We start from the raw sequence: 6,382 nt of genomic DNA, 5'->3' as shown, positions 1-6,382 counted from the left end.
CTCTTTTTTTTATTTATTTATTTAAAAAAATGATTCACACACTTCCCACTAGTCTAGGCCCCTTGGTACGTTCCGGTGAAATCAACTGCAATTCTGCAATCACTGAACATTCTGGTAAAAATAAATATAGATATAAGTAATAAATTAAAGCACAATAAATATTATAATAATTAAGTGGACGTGTTTCAACTCCAAAAATAGTTCAAGAGGTGAAGATTATTGCAAGACAATTATATATTAAGGCTCTAATTTGATTATGTTACGTGTATACTAAAATTAGTCACCAAAATTTATTATTAGTATAAAATATATATTAAAATATAAATACATATTTAAAATAAATTAAATCACACATATATTTATACATAAATACATTAACGACTAATTTTAGTGTACGAATAATATTTTTGCTCTAATTATATTATGGTGTGACAACTGGATCAAGCAAGTACATATCTGTAGATTAATCCAAAGAATTATATAGGACTGTTTAATTCTAGAATTAATCTAGGTGGTGAGGATAAATTAAAATTTATAAATGTTACCTATAAAATAAAAGTAAAAAAGAATAGTATATTTTTATGAGTAATAAAGACTCAGTTCAGTTTCTTCAATTTCAATTAACTCAATTTGATATCTCAAATTTGATATCGTAAATTGAGAAGGCAAATTAAATGGCATAATCAAATTTAAAAGATCAAATTACATTATATAGTTAAATTTAGGAGACTATTATTTAGGAAAAATTGAAATTAAATATTAATTTTACAAAATCATTTTCAATTAATTAAAATTTAAAAATTCAAATTCCATCTTTGTTATTATTTTTTAATCAAAATCACGTGTATTTTTGAATAATATTAGGCCAAATGTATACTATGTATTGGACTACTGAAAAAATAAATTTTAAGATATTAAATTTATGAATTTTTTTTAAGGTTTAATTACTCTATTAGTCTTTATAGTTTCTCAAAATTTTTAATTAGATCCCTATACTTTTTTTTAATTGGGTTCCTGTACTAATTTTTTTTCAATTAGGTCCCTCTTAACCGTAATTAGTTTAATTATATAGGGACCCAATTAAAAAAAAATTGGACAGAGATCCAATTAAAAGAAAAAAAAAGTATAGAGACTTAATTAAAAATAAAATTTGGTGCAATGATTCAATTAAAGAAAAAAAATATATAGAAATCTAATTAAAATTTTTACAAACTATAAAAACCAACAGAGTAATTAAACTTTTTTTTTTTAATTTTTGTTTTCTCCAATATAAGACTAATTTTTTACATTTACTATTGAAGAAATAAGAATACTAATATACATGTTTAGGTTTGGTGGTAATAAAGAAAATGAAGATAATTAAAAAATAGGAGTATTTATTTGTGTGAAGTATTTAATAATATTTGTGCATGGTGTCTGACATGAATACTGAACATTAAATTGATTTGCATGAAAATTCGATGCAACACACACAGTGTCAGCTACTGAGCTAACATGGACCCTCACACACTGCAACTTTTTTCATGAAATAAAAAAAAAAAAAAAAAAAAAAAAACAAAACGACGACGCATAAGCGGGTAGCGTAGTGTATGGGTGAAAACAAGAGCGTGAAAAGTGGGAAGGAGAGTTTTGATGAATGAATGAATGAGAATCAGTGGTCGTTTTCCATCTCAGAAATATCATTCATTCACACAAAAACCCTTCCCTTCATTCAATTCAATTGTCGTTCCACGACGTTGACGTGACACGTGTACTCTCTCTCTCTCTCATATCATAGTGTAATGATGAATAAATAATGGGCTTTCTTCTCTCTTCTTTTCTCTTGTTATGTGAATGTGTGAGTTTTATGAGTCAAGAAAGAATGAATGAATGCGTGTGTGTGTAGACTATGCTATCACTGTGAAACTAAGCAGTGCCCAGAACTGTGCCTATTGCTTCCTACTTCTCATTCTTCCATCCATGTATAAACTTTACTATAAATAAATTCAACATTATTATTTATTGCACTATATGTTAGGTTAAATTGCATCACCTTGCATTTTATTACACATACATAATTAAGTCCGTTCATAAGCCAATTTAAATTCGACTTATTAATAGTTTGATAAGCTAAATTTATGAATTAGTGAACCGAACTTAAGTTTAAAATTGAACTCATAAATTAAATGAGTCCAACTTGAGTTTAAATAAACTCAACCCATTAGCCCGTGAATTAGTTCGATTATATATATAAATAATTTTGATGAAAGACATGAATAAAAAATTTATAATTAATAGATAACCAATATATAAAATTGGTTTTTTTAATATTTTTAATATATATAAGTTATAATTTATTGATATAGAATTATAGATTATGTTCTATTATTTTAGCCAATTTTTGATGAGGTGAACTTGAGCTTAAGAAGAATAAGCTTGATTGTTAATAAGTCGGACCGTGAGACAAGCTCAACTTTCGTGAGTCGAGCTTAAACTTGGTCTAACTCGACTCAGCTCGGCTCATTTTCAACCTTAATAATAGGTGTTGCTATATGTACAAGCATTTTGGTAACAAAATTCAGTCAAGTTGGCATACGCTCAGCAGAAAAAAATGTCACATACGTCATCACTTCTCCTTTTTCACACTTTTGTAACACAAAAAATTTTTATTGAAAAACACAAAAATTTATTGATATACCATAAAATTTTTGTACATGACAAATTTTTATAGGTGACACAAATTTATTGATATAATATAAAAATATTTACACATAGTACATAAAATTTTGCACATATCACATAAATTTTGTTACGAACGTATTTTGTTAGTTGGGTGAATTAATATTCTAAATATGCAATCTTCTAAAATTTATGTGTTACACATCAAAATTTTTATATTATGCATCAAGATAAATAATAGAATGCATATATTTATTCATAGATATTTTTATCTCTTTAAATTATTAAAATAAGTATTTTTTTTTTGTCGATTATATAATCGATCTGTATTTACAGATATAATTATTTATGTATTTTTTATTAATTTAAAATTTTAAAAGAAATAATTTTATGACATATGATATCAAAATTTGTATGACTTAAGAATTTAGAATTAGATTCTTATTAATTCAAAACAAAAAATTAAGTAAGAGTTAAGACAAATAAAAAAAAAAGAAATAAAATCTATAAAAAAATTTACACAAATTAAAAATAATTTAATGCAAACTATGGCAAACTAAGGTGTTTAATTTGCATACATGATCTATGTAAAAGGAAAAAAAAAAGAAAAATCTGTTATTCATTATTTTTGGGGAAAAAAATAATGATAAGGATTTTCTCTTTCCTATAAGAAACTAACATATAAGGTTGAGTAGGTCAAGGCTTTTTTAGGGGGTTGTTCTCTGGCTCCAATTCAGTTTTTCTACTGTTATTTTGGCTTCTGTGTATTTTTATGAAATGCTATAATATATAGTAATAGTCTCAAGTGTACCAAAAATACTGGTATTTTATTTGTTTTAATCGTTGATCTAAATTATAAAAAATATATAATATATATTAATTAAAATCAACGATTAAAATAACTAAAACACCGATATTTTCAGTATACTTGAAATTTTTTCTATACTGAATATGTTCCAGTTTTGAGCTTCATGCTGGGTTTCAAATTTTTAATAATTAATTAATTAATTAACATAAGATATTAGAGTTGATGGGTACAGATCCAAAGTGGGGGAGGGGTCCTATATAGTACATTAGTGACGCTGCCAATTGCAACACTTGCATGGCAAGTTTTTCAAAAAGTGAAAAGAAAAAAAAAGTGACTCTGATGATGATGATAATGAGACAATGTCTAAAAAGAAATGGGAACAAAATGTTCCCAACTTTATTATTTTTTTCTCATTTAATTTTTTTTGGACTCAATTAATTACTTTGTTCTTTTCTTTTTGATTGTAGGGTGAGAGCTGTTGCTTTACACTTCTGTGGCTATATATATTAATATATGTTTTTTTTTCATATATATTTAATTATTATTTATAGATGCGTATATAGTACTTCATCATCATTATTAATTTATTATTATTACTACTATATAGTGCAAAACGGATGTAGACCAGATATAGATACTTCAACATAAACAATAATTGTTTAAGGAATTATTAAAGCAATGATGCATCAAATCAAATAACGAAGTACCTTTAATTTGTTGTAAAGAGATGTGAAAACAAGAAAAATAATATAGTAGTGTTATGAATCCCACACAAAAAAATTAAATAATTAAACTTATCGTGATACTTAAAATATGAAATAATTAAATAATTGTGGGTTGTGAAAATTGCAAAGTAATAAGGTAAGATTATGATGCATAATAAGAAGTTGTACCAAATTTTGTATTTTCAATTGAGAATATAAATTCATGGTAGATGTTGATTCTTAATTATAAAGGTTTTATACTCATGAAATAAAATATATATGTTTAATTTGGAGTCAATTAATTTATTGTATATATCTCGAATAATTGATGCCTTAAATTAGAGTCGTCATAATAGGCTAAATCAATTGGATCAGTCCGTTTATCTATTTAAATAGGCAAATTTTATCTCTAAAATTAAGTTTATTTAAATTTTGGGTTAAACGGATTAAGTTTGATTAATCCGAAAAAAATGACAGGTTAAACGAGTTAGCCTACGGACTAAGTGGGTAGTCCGTTTATTTTTTTAACATTAAAAAAAAATAACACTTGTAATTTATATTTCTTCTAAACCGACCCGAAAATTCGACCCATCAACAAAAATTTTTTTTTATCTAAAAATGATATTTTTGTCAAATTATTTTTTAAAAAATAAAATAAAAGAATAAACGGATTGACTCGTTTAACCCATCAAACTAACCATAAACGGTCCAGACTAAAAAATTATGATCTGCGAATAAAATGAACTTAAACAGACCAATCTATTTAACTCACAAACTTAACAGACCGGACCTAAATGGACTAGACTAGCTGGATAACCCTACCTTAAATCATGATGAACGGTGGGACTAGCTAGCATGTAGAAATTAGAGCTTGGAATCTAATAATTAAAGTGCAAATTATAGTGTGATAATTGATTCATTGGTACTTTAAAAATCCCTATTATGCTTAATAGAGAAAAAAAGAAGGCTGAGTAAGATTTCTTGAACTGGCTTTAGTCAAATCTATATATATCATGATAAGCATCCTTTATATATACTCATTAGCCTTTGTTCCCTAACAAGAAAAAAAACATGCTTTCAAGGACAGGCTTTACACTACCATATATTTAAAATCTTATATTATTATTATTATTACTAATCTTTTATTCTCATGATGAACATCACTAGATTAAATAATACCCCAAGTTGGGGATATGAGTGGAAACAAAATAATAAGGCTAAATAAAGCTCCAAAAAGTTAAAGTACGTACTTGCATGTCACATTATTATTACTTCCATGATACTAAATAAAATCAGCTTTGTGAATTGTTCCCATGCATGCACTTTCAATATGGAGAGGTATTATTATGATTGCCGAATTAAAGAAAAGACATTGATGAGATGAAGTGCTACAATTAAGCTACTATATATCCCCACATCTACATGTGCATATATAGTAAAAACTTTACCACATGGAAATAAATACTATAGTTACCAAATTTTTATTTGCCACATCTGTATCTTTATTAATTATAAGGGTAAAGTAGTTAATTTAAGACATAGAATTTGCAAGGCAGTTAGAGGAATGATGGTATACATTAGATTAATCATATTACGTGTATATACAAAAATAATCACTAAATTAATTATTTTTATAAAATATATATTAAAATATATATTAAAAATAAATTATATAATATATTTATTTATACACAAATACATAATAATTAATTTAAGGTGAAAATTCAGGTGAAATCGACTTCACGTGAAGTTGATACCTCAGAGTCGTTAGATGAAAATTTAGTCAAATCAGTCAAATCATCTAACGACTCTCAGATATCAACATCACGTGAAGTCGACTGCACATGAGTTATAGCCTTAATTTAATTATTAATTTTTAGTGTGCACGTAACATTTTTATTAGAATGATATCCCAAATTTTATATAAGATAAGCTGGTAATTTATCACCTAGTTATTGGAGAATATTGGAAGAATTGAATATATTATTGTCAAATCTAATAGTTTAGAAATCACTCAAAGAACAGAGAGGAAAAAATAAAACAAAAAACCTAAGAGATTATAAACTCTAAATTTTCCCAATTTTTAATTTTTAAAACTCATTCATGCTAATCTTTCTACTTTGTAACAAGAACATATGTGCTGTTTAATTTCCAAATTTAGGCTGACGTTTACTAATAAGATTCTTATTTTCCTATAATTAGTTAACTGATA

The sequence above is a fragment of the Arachis duranensis genome, chromosome 5, assembly GCF_000817695.3.
Source record: "Arachis duranensis cultivar V14167 chromosome 5, aradu.V14167.gnm2.J7QH, whole genome shotgun sequence".
Classification (NCBI taxonomy): domain Eukaryota; kingdom Viridiplantae; phylum Streptophyta; class Magnoliopsida; order Fabales; family Fabaceae; genus Arachis; species Arachis duranensis.
This window is presented reverse-complemented; position numbering follows the sequence as displayed.